The following is a 14,513-nucleotide window of genomic DNA, read 5'->3' as shown; positions in this document are numbered from 1 at the left end:
ACAACAGTGAGACAGCACTGCCACCATGAGGTCAAACTGGAGCATTGCAGGTGTTCAGCCTGAACACTGTTGGAACATCAGACCTTCTCAACAGTGTTGGGCAAGTTACTTTGAAAAACTAATTAGTAATAGTTACTACTTACGCCTTCAAAAAAGTAGCTGAGTTAGTAACTGAGTTACAATATTATAAAAGTAACTAATTCCTAATAAAAAAAAACTATTGTATTACTTTTACTTTTTTTTTTTTCTCGGGTTGCTTTAAATGACAATTGATGGTCAATAGTGACCTGAAATGATAACACAATGATGAGTTTCCCAGTAGAAACATCCTTTTTTCTTTTCTGTTTTTTTTTTTTTTTTTTGATGTTTTTTAGACTGTGTTCCTGAAGACTAACTTTTCGACTGAGGAGAATTTTTAGAAATTAAACTTTGAGCAATAAGGACATTGCATATCACAATGAGTAAAAAGACAACAAAAAACAATCCAATTATTAGAAAATGAGTGACAGCCACTTTTTTCTTCTTGTCATTAGTTCCACCGTGGTATCCCTCAAAACAGCGACATATGTCAGTGTTGTTTTTAGAATGCACGTTGATCCCTGGACTCACCTGAAAAGGAACAGACATCGTCAGAACAAACACCCAGACACAAATACAAACAATGATTCCTCGAATTATGCAGTCTGATGAGGCTGCATCCAGAGGCCGAGTCACCGCCCAGTATCTGTTGATGCTGATGGCTGAAAGGAAGAGGATGGTGCTGTCAGTGTTGATGAAAAAGAAGGTGCCTGTCACCCGGCACATGACGTCTCCATAAACCCAGTCTCCCTCACGCATATAGTAGTCAATCCAAAAGGGAAGAGCACACACAAACAGAAGATCAGCGATGGTAAAGTTGGTCATGTAGATGTGAATTTCTCCCATGGCCTTGGCTTGATGGAGGCAGCACAGGACAAACAGCACTTAGAGGTTAAAGATGAAGCCCAGGATGAAGAAGATGATGTAGGAAACCGGGATGAGCACATAACGAAACTGAGAGTCCAAGAACGGATTAATGGATGTGGACACCATACTACTCATTGTTGTCATAGTAAATGACTGAGTCATCTTTGTTTTTGTGTCTTTTTTTTTCTTTTCCTGGATCACCTGTTGAGAAAGAAAAAAGAAAACAAGCAGAAGAAGACTAGAGCAATAGAATAAACAACATCATGATGATCTATGGGAATATAACATAGATCATGCCCCAGGCTCCAGGCCCCGACAAGCAGCCACCAAGGAGTGAGCCGGTGTGTACCTGGACGCCCATCCCCAGAAACAAAGAACCAGCAACGCACTGATGTCTGAGCGCGTCTGCCACTGGCAGGGGAAGTGGTGGGGGAGATAGGCCTCCATACCTTGGAGGGCCTGAGATGTCCCCAGAGAGGTGGCGTCTGATACCCGACCTGACATATTGACACAGACATACAGGCACACACAGATACAAACATCCAACCCACCTTCATGCTCTCATATGCAATTACTCAACACTCACCCAACGTGGAGACAGACATAAAGAGACACTGTACACACAATCACACTTCCCAAGCGTACTCTAAGCCCCGGGTCTAGGTACCCTTGCCCCTGGAGGGGGAAAATGCACCCGGACCAAGGTGGTGTTACCACTTTCCCTGCGGGGGAGAGATACAGACGGGGGGTGGGGGGTGCCTCCCCTACACCCTGGTGACACACCTTTACCCGAAGGCCCTGCATGTGTCGGTGATTGTGGTGGAGCGGGAAGAGGGAGGCAGCTGGAGATGGGGAGGGAAGGAAGGGAGGGGCAAGTGACCCTCTCTGGGGCCAGCACCCCCGTTAAACCCAGTAGGCACCCCTATACCCCGCAACCCGCCAGGGAAAGGGGGCCCAGGCCCATCCGGACCGGGGCCCAGTACAGCAGCGCCGCCCTGCCCCACAGAGCCCGGGACAGCCCACCCGACCCCACCACAGAGAAAACTGCACCCACCCCGTCATCCACTCATCTTCCAGACTGCATGAGACAATAGACGCCCAGACTGAGCTCTTCCTCCACCTCTCCTGTATCTCCCCCTCCTGCAGAGTGAGTTCCTGAAGAGAGAAGAACTCCTGCAAGATGTAACAGCCCTCCCACCAGTTGAAGAGCCCCCCAGGTGGCTCGATGCACTGGCGGCACCCTGCGCCAGGGCTGGGCCCCCATACACCCACCCGCCCACAACCCTGGCAACACACCAACCAGGACCCGTCCCCGAGGCCCAGCCAGGGCCCCAGTCCAGAGACGGAGCACCCCCAGAACCTCACGCCCGTCCCGGACCCACCCAGGGGCAGCCAGGCTACCAGGTCAGTAATCCACGTCCATCAGCACAGACCGTCCCCTAGCCCCGCTGCACGCAGCCACGAGGAAACCGTCACCTAAGAGCCAACAGAGCCCTTAATAGGCCATGACCGCTACCCCGGGTTGAGCTCTCCAAGGAAGATGCTCCTGGGGAACCCCTCGACGCCCTAAGCTTGTCCCTACCAACACACCAATCACAACAGCGAAGGTGGGACCAAACTATGACCCCCCCAACCCCGCTAGGTGATGGAGCTAATCAAAGGAGCCCAGAGCAATTGATCTGATGTGGTGGCAGAGGCTGTATCAAGACTAATGTAATCTAATAGATAATTTATATATTGGTTAGAATTAAGATTACTTTTATTTTTCCAGTTCATGAGGACTGTTTTCTTGGCTATGCATAGGGCAGTGAAAACCATATGGGCTATATTCTTATCTGTAGTGACATTATCTAAGCTGCCCAACAAACACACTAAAGGGGAAGTTTGACTTTGATAAGTCTTCACATATCTCGCGCCAAAACTATTGTATTACTTTAAAAAATGTTCCTGCTCTCCAGGAGTCCACCCTGCAGGCGGGGAAGAGGTAGAGGAGAGTTGGAGAATGAAATCAATGGGTGATGGGTGGGTGTAGTTTCCTTTGTGGTGTAGGTGGGTGGGCCGCCCTGGGCTTTGCAGGGCTTGGCGGTGCTGCTGCTGCTGCTGTGGGCCCCGACCTGAGGCTTTTTACATTGGCTGTTTGGTATCATTGTTTGCAGCACAACCTCACATGTCTGAATTTACAGTGATTTTTTGATTTTGACATAGTGATCTAAAATCAGACAAAAAACATAAAATCTGTCTAGAAAAAAGTTATAATTTTTACAGTAAAAACCACAAACGTGTTTAACGAAACATTTTCGTAACTTGAAATGCAAATATTGTCACATGTGGACTCAGACGCAGACTAAAATTCACAGTTCAATGCAGGTCTTTATTTACACAAAGACCAGGTGTGATATATATACATGTGAGGGAAATCCGGGGTTCCAAGGGTACAAAAGGGAGGTCCGAGAAAGGGAATGGTTCTCTCATGCTCCTGCTCCACCTCCAACTCAGTCACGTCCCAAACGGCAGATTAGCTCACAGGTCCAGGGTAACTGTTTACAGGAGAGGGTAGTTACAATGAGGAAACAAACTCACAAAGAACACGTTCATGAAAGCTCGAGTCTTAACACTAACGTGTCTCGTACAATGAGAGAATCTGAGCACCGGCCTTAAATGGCAAAGAAACACAACAGCAGAGTTATTGGAGACAGGTGCGTGGGCCAAAAGCAGAAGCCCACAGTGAACCTGCCCAGGCAGAATGACGAGTGGGAGAGAGCAGCAAAACAATAAACATATGTAGCCTTGGGGGCCGCCCGGGTAGACACAGGGACCAAGACAAATATAAAGTTTTAAAATCCTGTGCTCAAGTTTTTCAAAGTTAAATGCAGCCATTTATCTAAAAATAAAGCCAAGGCTTTTTTTTAAAATAATCTTTTCAAACTATTTACAGAACATTCAGGTGTTCTGCATCAAATAATAATATCACATGTCACACAAATTATTTGTGCCACTCCAGAAAATAATTTCTGTCCACTATAAAGGAGAACATCACAGCCTGATACCTGCAGGCCTGACAGCATGAGCTGTATCACGGTGCATTCACACCGAACGTGATAAATGTGACCAAAAAGCGCCAGACGCCCCTAGCTGGTCGCGTGCACATTCGCACCTTGAAGCGTGTCCAAAGCGAACTGGTCGTGCTTTAAAATATGCAATTTTCATGTGCGTGAAGCGGAAATGTGGGAGGAAGTAGTGCCAGACGGTATGTTTGCAAGATGGCAGCTGTCGATGTAGCGTTTGAAGAGAGAGTCTCCCTTCTCTATTCACTGTGCAGAGCAGAGCAGCGGCGTAAAGGATGCTTTACAAATTAGTCATTAAAAAAATTTATTTGAAATAATATTAAGATGCTCAAACAGAAAAACATTAAACATAAATATATAAAATATAACTATTTACAGAAAGACAGGAATAAAAAGGATCCAGTAAAGTGGAAGAGCCTCAGGAAGAAGGAGGAGAAAAATAAGAACATTGTTTCTGCCCTGGAGAGCCTGCTGCTGTAACCGGTGTGATTCTGCATTGTGTCTGATAAAAAAGGTAAAAGAAAGAAAGGCCTCCAAGTAAATAATTTGCCCACTCCAGCTCCTCTCCCACAGGGGAATTGTTGAAAAGGGCTGGCATTTATTATTACATTAAACATAAAATATGCATTTACACGTAACATATTTGACATAAGATAAAACAAAAACAACAACATGAAATCCGACATACCTGATAAAAAAGGTAAAAGAAAGAAAGGCCTCCAAGTAAATAATTTGCCAACTCCAGCTCCTACAACCAAATACAAACAGTGGGGAAGAGGGTTAGCTCAACCCACCACAACTTCCAAGCTAGCGAGGAGTATATATTCATGCTAGCATTTATGGCGCCTAAAACACATTTATGATACACACATACTACACACTTATAACATCTAACAAAAAAAAAAGGCTTAATAATGACAATAATTGAACTAAAATCGCAATCATAAACATCCGGGTGGCTAAATATGAATTATATGTGTGTTTTAAAGTGTTGGGAAAGACATTACACCAACCTCTCCCACAGGGGAATTGTAGAAAAGGGGAGAGGCAAAAGGGGTACACTGTATTTATAGGGTTGCACCAAAGAAGAAGAAGAAAAGAATGAGGAGGGGCTCTAACTGATAATGAACATAACTACAGGCTTGGTGGTCCTAAAAGTCAGGTATAAAAGGAACGGTTTGGGGGTTTAGAACACATTTTGTGTAATTATAACAATGTGATTTATAACCCTGTTACATTCACCCCCCAAGAATTACATAAAATCCTAAAGAGTACACCAAAAAAATAAAAAAATAAAAAGTATAAACCCACAATAACAGATACAGTGGCCTCAAACAAATTCACATCACATATACAATGAATTAGATCAGCAACATAGCTTCCTCCAAGGAGGATAAGAGACCTGAGACCCGCTTGGCGCCTAGCAAGATCCCAGGACACACTATAGACAAAATGAGGTGCCATTTACACCACACAAAACAGGCCATAATATCTATGGGCATCACCATCAGACTGCACAGACTGACAAAATACAGTCACAGCAGGATGTGCAGCACCGTTATTCAATGTTGTTTCCAAGGGCAAAAAATTAACTTGAAGGAGTAGGTTACGATGCACCACACGCTCATGACCTTCTTTGTCTCTGATACGGCAGATGTGAAGAGCAGGATCCAAGTCGACTACCGTGTACACAACAGGTTCCCATTCGTCAGAGAGCTTCCTTTTTCCTCTGACTCCCTTGTTTGCCAACAACACCTGGTCCCCTAGTGAAAGAGGCAGACCCTTCACATTCCTGTTGTACTGGCCAGACTGGTGTCTCTGCTCCATTGTGCTGTGTTCCTGGGCTTGGAGCATGGCAGAGCGCAGGTCATCCATCAGTGACTTGACATAGGTATCATAGTCACAAATGGTGTTATCATGAAGGACATCCCGAAACATGAGGTCAACTGGCAACCTTGGGACCCTCCCAAACATCAGGTAGAATGGCGCAAAGCCGGTGGTCTCGTGTGCCGTGCAGTTATACACAAACGTCATGGACTGTATCATCTGCGGCCATTTCTGCTTAGATCTGGGGGGGAGGGACAGTAACATGTTTCCAAGGGTGCGATTAAATCTCTCTGTGGTACCATTACCCATGGGGTGGTAAGGTGAAGTGTGGGATTTGGCAATGCCACCCAAAACCAGAAGCTCTGCAAGCAGCTCACTCTCAAAACTAGCTCCCTGGTCAGAGTGAATGCGCTGAGGGAAGCCATACACACAGAAGAATCCATCCCAGAGCTTTTTGGCAACTCTCTTAGCTGTCTGATCTTGGCATTGGAATGCATGTGCTAATTTTGTGAAGTGCTCAGTAATCACAATAAAATCCATAGACTTGTTGCTGTCCTCAGCTGACCAGAAGTCAATGCATACAAGTTCCAGTGGAGCACAGGTCTTAATGCTTTCCAACGGGGCCCTAGCTGCTGGCTCTGGGGTCTTACTGAGAACACACCTGCGGCAATTTTCACATGATTGCGCACCTCCTTCTCCATATCATACCAGAAGAAACGCTGATGAGCCAAGGAGAGTGTGCGAGGTTGACCTTGATGACCAGCATTATTGTGTATGCCAGACAGCACCATTTGTTTTAGAGAGTCAGGTACCACAAACTGGAATCTCTTGTGTTTGGTCAGTGGGTCCCTCACAACTCTGTAGAGAACACCATTGAGGAATGTGAGCTTATCCCATTGTTTTAGGAGCCGCAACGTATGTTGGTTTTCATGATAGCGCTCACGTCTGGAGGGTCTGCGCTTACGCTCAACATAGTGGGCTACTCTGGAGATCACAGGATCCCCTGTTTGGTGAGACAGGAGATCAGCATGGGACAGCGCATGAGAGACATCCCAGTCAGGTGGACTAATGGAGGTCAGGTGACCAGCAAGGGATGTTGCACGCTGGCGAGAAGCACACTCCCACTCACAGAGGGAAGACATGAGAGAAGACACGTCATCAGTTGACAGAGACACATCAAGCACAGCAGAGGGTGGAGCACTGTGTATCGACTGAGGTTGACAGGTCAAACGGAAGGCATCTTGGACACTGGCATCTTTCACATCTTTCACTTGCTCTAGCAGCTCAAAGTAGGGCTCCGAAAGGAGGCGCTGGGCCAAAGGCCTCAAAAACGGTTCCCTGCTCAGGGTGTCTGCCACGATGTTCAGCTTTCCAGGAACATATTTGATCTCGAAGCAGTATGGTGCAAGCCTAGAGACCCAGTGCTGTTCACAGGCATCCAGCTTTGGCTTAGTCAGAATGTATGTGAGAGGATTGTTATCAGTCCAGACAGTGAACTGGTGACCCTTGAGCCAGTGGCTGAACTTATTGCACACAGCCCACTTCAAAGCCAAAAATTCAAGCCGGTGTGCTGGGTATTTGGCCTGACTGTGGATGAGAGACTTACTAGCAAAGGCTATAGGTCTTGCTCTCTCCTCACCAGCTGGCACCTGGGATAAGACAGCACCCAGCCCATCCATGGAAGCATCAGTTGAAAGGATGAAAGGCCTTTCAAAATCAGGATGTGCCAGCACCGCACAGCTAAGGAGTGCACCTTTGAGTTCCTCAAATGCCTTCTCACAAGCAGGAGTCCAGTCTTCACGGGTGAGCTTACGAAAGGTTCCAGGTTTTCGACTCCCATGGCAGCCTTTAGTCCTCTTCTGACCGGCAGTTAGAGCAAAGAGTGGCTTTGCAATATGAGAGCACCCTGGAATGAAATGCTGGTAAAACATCACCATGCCAAGGAAGGATCTCACTTTCCTCTGAGAAGGAGTGCAACCATCACCATCCATGAGGTCAGTCTTCTAAAAACTGGCAATAACCCTCACTTTATCCCGATCAACCGAGACACCACCAGCATCCACTACATGACCCCAAAATCTCACAGAGCGTCTGAGAAAGTGAAATTTTTTCTGCGCCAGCTTCTGATTGCTAGTCCTCAGGCGAGAGAAAACAATCTCAAGACGTTTTAGGGCCTCCTCTTCTGAAGGTGCAAACACCAGCAGGCCATCAAGATAACACAGAAGGCTGGAAAAGTTCAAGTCACCAAAGATGCTGAGCATCATCTGCATAAAAGATGCTGGGCTGTTGCATAGACCCTGGGGAAGTCTGTTGTACTCATACGGGCCAAGAGGTGTAGTGAAAGCCGTGTGCCGTCTGTCAGACTCATGGAGGGGAACATTGTAGAACCCGAATGTGAGGTCCATGGTACTGAAGAAAGCATTTCCACCAAGGGCAGCAAGGCAGTCAGCCTGATGGGGCAGTGGGTGAGCATCCTTAACGGTTTTGGCATTGAGCCAGCGGAAGTCAGTGCATATCCTCAAGTCACCTGACTTTTTCCAAACCATTACCAGTGGTGAGGCATATTCGCTGGTGGACTTACTGATGATGCCTTTCATCTCCATGTCTGACAGCACCTCTCGCAACTTATGATAGTGAGCCGGGGGTTCTCTGCAATAGGGAATCCTGAAAGGGTGGTCGTCAGTGAGGTGGATACGATGGACAAAGTCTTTCACCTCATCACAGTCCAGTTTGTCTCTAGAGAACACATCTTGGTAAGTCAACACAAGCTCCACCAATTTCCTCTTCCACCCATCTGACACTTCACAGCCCTCAATGTCAATATCAGCCAACCCAGCGTCTTTGAGTAGCTGTGCAGAATCAGGCACAGGGTTTGATGAGCGGGTAAAACTGGTATGCTGGTCAGACAGTCTCGCAAAGACCTTGAGTGATGGGTAGGTCCTCCACAGCAATACAAGGGAAGACATCAGCAATCTTAGCATTGCGACGAAGTGTCACAGGGCTCTCTGTTGGGTTAAGGACTTTCATAGGGACCCAACGATCTCCCCACATGGGTGTTATAATGCGCCCCACCATTATGTTCTTTGGAGTGGAACGGGCTGATGTGGGTTCCACAACAACAGTACTCCCTGGAGACACAAGGGCAGAAGGTGGCAGCTTTCCCCAAACTACATATTCTTTTCGTGGCAGGAGAGTGACACTTTTCCGCAACCTGACTGTACCTACTTTATCTGGCATCACAAGAGCAGACCACCGCGAGATACAGCTCAGCAACTGCAGGAAGTCTTCACAGTCAGTGCCAGTGTAATTGGAGTTAATAAGCTCCCAGTACTTTGTATTAGCCTTCATCTTCTGAATGATGGGCCGGATCACATTGCTCCCCACGATGAGTTCATCTTTTTGCCCAGGAACCACAAATGTTGGCACAAGAAACCTGGTCCCATATACTTCAATGTCCCAATCATTGATGCATTTCGGTTGTGTGAGAAGGCCACCGCAACCAACCAGCACCACGTTTTCACGGGCATGCTGCAGAATCAGAGCAACACCAGCAGCTCTTACCTTTCTATCAGCCTCTTCACTTAGTGTGCATGACATACTTCCTGAATCAAGCATGCCTGTTAGGGAGCACCGGCCACTGACCGACACTGGAGTGTAAAACAACTCACTAGCCCTGCCAACTCTTTATGAACCCATAATAACAGTCTTCTCATCAGATAGGCTACTACAGCAGTTAATATATATGGTTTCTGGGTCTATTGCATTTGTGAGGGTTTCATCAACACTGCCCATGCTACCACTCTCGTTACATGGGCTGGCTAGTTTAAAGCAGCATTGGTGGGAGGAGGGACTGAAATGCTTGGTTTCTGGCGCAACTGTGGGCATTCACGCCTCATGTGTCCAGGGTCAAAGCAGCTGTGGCATAGCTTGTACAGCCTACAATCCACATGGGTTGTGTGTTCATGTGAGCCACACACTCTGCACGAAGCACGATGAGCACTGCGGTGCCCACGGGAATGACCCGTGGGTTGTGGGCACCTAGGACCAGTGGCTAGTGATGCAGTGCACATGGACAGAACCTTGTCAAACAGCGCTACCATCTGTTGAACACCTGGCTCAGTTGGAGGAGGGCCGGAAACTGGCAAAGATGGGGGCGTGACATGAGAAGTCAAGGGAGGACAAGCAGAGGGCTGCTGCACACTTACCATGTCTGCAGAAGAGAGAGGCTGACATGTGGCTGCAGAGGGAACAGAGGGCATAGGATACAAGGATGGCTCATGTGTTACTGGGACTGCTTGAGCACCGCTGGAGTGGGGCTGGCTGTTAACAGTAACAGGGCTCTGATGTGGGATGGACAGACATGCCGTATTATGAGACAAAACACTAGACTGTCTCATTTTCCTCACACAGTTGTCCAGGCGGCTCTGAACCTCAGCCGCAGTCCACTCCTCAGGAGCCTTCAGTTGAAAAGACAAGGCAAGACTGTGATCAGGACAGTGATTAATGAACATCGAAACAACCTCACCACTGGGGTCCTCTACCAGCTTGCCGCGCTTGCGGAGACACTCATCAGCAGCGTCAATAGACTTGTTCAACCGGATACAGTAATCCATGGCATTCTCACCTGGTCGTGGCACAGTACTATAGAAATCTTTCATGGGGAGGCTGGAATATGTCAAGTCGCTGAAGTTAGACCTCACTATGTCAAACACAGCAGTAATAAGATCGTTCCCATTCAACTCAGGGCGGCAACGAAGTGACAATTTGACCACATCTCTGGGTTTGCCAGTCAGTCTAGACATCAATATGGCGAACATTTCTTCATCTGTGTCACAGCTGATTCTGTGCAGATGACATCTCATCATGTCCTCCCATTCACTGATGGGGAATAGATCTGTGTTGTCACCCTTGAAGTATGGTGGAGCTTTGGTGTCTGACTGAACAACAACCTTCAGCTGGGACTGGTCATTGCAGCTCGAGGGCACATTCTGGGGAGACTGTGGCTGGGTGGGGGCTGGCTGGTGCATAGAGTTAAGAGAGGACGTGATATTTTCCCCAATTTGCTTTGCTAAGTCAGTAATCAAGCTGCTCAACATGTCACTAGTGACAGCCTGGGTGTGTGTTTGGTGTTCAAGAGCAGCTGGTGTGGAGCTAGCTGCTGGCATTAATGGTGAGTGCATCACTGACTGGTCTACAGTGTGGGCACCAATACCGGGGACTACTGGCCTACCCCTCCCAAAACACTTTGGAGCAATCTGATGACCCCTTCCCAAACCAAAGGTCACATTACTCCCTGCAGAGAACAAATCAGGCATAGCGCTATCCGCAGTTTCCTCACCTAACATGTTGACCCAAGCGAGATATCACTGTTTAACAGCAAAAAAAAAAAGAGCCTAACCCCCACACACAATTATGCAAAACTTCACAAAACAATGAAAAGTGTGGGGAAAAAACATCAAAGAATCAAAACACCATAGAAAATAAAATAAAATCAATTAAAACAGGCTGTAAAAGCCAATATCAATAGAAAAAAAATAAATTACAATCTGTACCTGTATAATTTGAGGCAACAATATGAAACAGTGACAGAAATGATCACCTACGTATTTGCCCTTTAAGTTCACAGTGAAAGAGGTGCCTGCAAGCCAAATTGCGGGGCATCGATCACACACGCACGATATAAAAACCTGTGAGTCAAAGCGTAGGACACAGGACCCTGGCACACAGCGCACATCTGCAGAGAGGAGGCGGGAAAACAGCGGCAGCAGGGGGAGGAGGAGATCGCGGATTGGCGATGTGATGGGTCATGGCACCAAGTGTAACCGGTGTGATTCTGCGTTGTGTCTGATAAAAAAGGTAAAAGAAAGAAAGGCCTCGTGTCTGTGAAGGTTCTCAGTCATCCAGGTCATCGTAGTAAAAGGAGTTTGCAAAGAAAAGCGTCTGGACTTCTTTAAGTTGCTTGAAGACGTTTCACCTCTCATCCGAGAAGAAAGGCCTCCAAGTAAATAATTTGCCCACTCCAGCTCCTCTCCCACAGGGGAATTGTTGAAAAGGGCTGGCATTTATTATTACATTATACATAAAATATGCATTTACACGTAACATATTTGACATAAGATAAAATAAAAACAACAACATGAAATCCGACATACCTTTTTTTTTTTTTTTTTTTTTTTAACCTGTCCCGTTTGGTTCTTTTGCCATCAGAATTATTGTCTAAAGGCGAAGAAAGATGCCCAACGGATTTACTTTACCAAATGGACCATCCCAGCCTTGCCGTAATGGTCCATTTGATTCACCTTTTATTGTTTATTTTATTTTCACTTGCTGAATACGGGACAGACTTGACTGGTGGAAAGAAAAGGGGAGAAAGAAAGAGGGAAAGAAAAACAGCTGAGAAGAGGGACGGGGGAGAAGGGCAAAAACCAAAAACCAACAGAATAAGCAGACAAAAAATACATATATCGATCACCTGGATCACCTGTTAAGAAAAAAAGAAAGCAAGCAGAAGAAAACGAGAGTAATAAACAACATCACAATGATATATGGGAATATGACAGTAAATACTAAATATTAAACATTATTGTGCAGCACGTGAGATCGACAGCGCACAGTGTGCTTTGAGGTAGGAGCCAAAAAGGGTGTAGTTTGTGTGTGTGATCACCCGTGTGTGCACCTGTGAGCATGAACGCGCTTGTTTTTAAAAGGTTCCTTCATGTAATGATCTGCTAGAGGGTGTGGGGGGCCGCTGCCCCATCCTCCAGGGCATGAAGCAGGTATGGAGGAGATCAAAACTCCAGACATCCAGAGGCCCCCAGAACACAAGAGACCAAGGAAGACCAACAGAGGGGCAGCCGCGCCACTATCCCAGAAAGAGCTGAGGAGAGTCCCAGATGAGGGGTCACTCAGCAGCCGCGGAGCAGAAGCCGGGGGGGTTGCAGTGACGTGCCCGTGAGCTCCGCCGGCAGCCAGCTGTGCCTGAGTGACCGAGCCCCGGGCCGAGAGGCCGAGGGCACCCCATCCCCGAAGTGGCCCGAGCGAGCCCCAGGCTCCAGGCCCCGATAAGCAGCCGCCAAGGAGTGAGCCGGTGGGTACCTGGGCGCCCACCCCCGGACACAAAGAACCACCAACGCACCGATGTCTGAGGGCGTCTGCCACCGGCAGGGGAAGTGGTGGGGGGAGATGGGCCTCCAAACCTTGGAGGGCCTGAGATGTCCCCAGAGAAGTGGCGTCTGATACCCAACCTGACATATAGACACAGACAAACAGGCACACACAGATACAAACATCTATTCCCACCCTCATGCTCTCATATACAATTACTCAACACTCACCCAACGTGGAGACGGACATAAAGAGACGCTGTACACACAATCACACTCCCCAAGCGTACTCTAAGCCCCGGGTCTAGGTACCCTTGCCCCTGGAGGGGGAAACTGCGCCCAGACCCAAATCCGACATACCTGATAAAAAAGGTAAAAGAAAGAAAGGCCTCCAAGTAAATAATTTGCCCACTCCAGCTCCTACAACCAAATACAAACAGTGGGGAAGAGGGTTAGCTCAACCCACCACAACTTCCAAGCTAGCGAGGAGTATATATTCATGCTAGCATTTATGGCGCCTAAAACACATTTATGATACACACATACTACACACTTATAACATCTAACAAAAAAAACAGGCTTAATAATGACAATAATTGAACTAAAATCGCAATCATAAACATCCGGGTGGCTAAATATGAATTATATGTGTGTTTTAAAGTGTTGGGAAAGAAATTACACCAACCTCTCCCACAGGGGAATTGTAGAAAAGGGGAGAGGCAAAAGGGGTACACTGTATTTATAGGGTTGCACCAAAGAAGAAGAAAAGAATGAGGAGGGGCTCTAACTGATAATGAACATAACTACAGGCTTGGAGGTCCTAAAAGTCAGGTATAAAAGGAATGGTTTGGGGGTTTAGAACACATTTTGTGTAATTATAACAATGTGATTTATGACCCTGTTACACTGCCTCATCAGAAAACTACTGATTGGTCGGGTCCAATGTTTCCAAATTTAACATAGCTGTGCTGTTTTCAAAAACGAATTTATAAATTTGAAATTTCACTAATACTCTCGTCTGAGGCGGCATGCTCTCCAGAGCAGGAACAAGGCTGAGGAGGGAATGCTCCATTGGAGACTGACGTGGCTTCTTCAGAGACTCCAGGATGGCCAGCTCCACCGCTGATGGACCGTCCTGGGACCCGTCCCTCATCCGCCTCGGAGCTGTCCTCCTATGTGGGCCTGTAAAACACAGCACAAAACAACACAAAGAAATGAGAAGGTTGCTACTAGATTTTCATTTCCAACATAAAAAAAATAGGATATAAACAGAATGGTTGTAGATATTTAGTAAAGGTGATCACGAGGGAATCCAACCGAGTAAAAAGCTATCAGTGTTTGCTGTACATCTGTTGCTACAATTACATACCTGTGGGTGCAGCAGTAGGAGCAGAGGGACCTGCTGCAGAATATTGTCTTGACTCAGTCAAGACCTAGGTCAGAGCAATGTCAACAGGCTCCTGATTGGTTGTCGCGGCACGATTTGACGCTGGAGTTCAGATTTTTCCAACTCGAACGGTAGACGCGATATCAGGCAGAAAACGTTTTCGCGACGCAAATCTGCTTCTGAATT

The 14,513-nt window shown here is 47.0% G+C and overlaps 1 pseudogene; it reads right to left on the bottom strand.

The window, feature by feature from the left end:
- Positions 1–390: 390 nt before the first annotated feature.
- Positions 391–1,080, bottom strand: LOC100704316 (platelet-activating factor receptor-like; annotated as a pseudogene).
- Between the last annotated feature and the right edge of the window lie 13,433 nt (positions 1,081–14,513).

This window comes from Oreochromis niloticus, linkage group LG3, assembly GCF_001858045.2.
Source record: "Oreochromis niloticus isolate F11D_XX linkage group LG3, O_niloticus_UMD_NMBU, whole genome shotgun sequence".
NCBI classification, from domain to species: domain Eukaryota; kingdom Metazoa; phylum Chordata; class Actinopteri; order Cichliformes; family Cichlidae; genus Oreochromis; species Oreochromis niloticus.
This window is presented reverse-complemented; position numbering and strand designations above follow the sequence as displayed.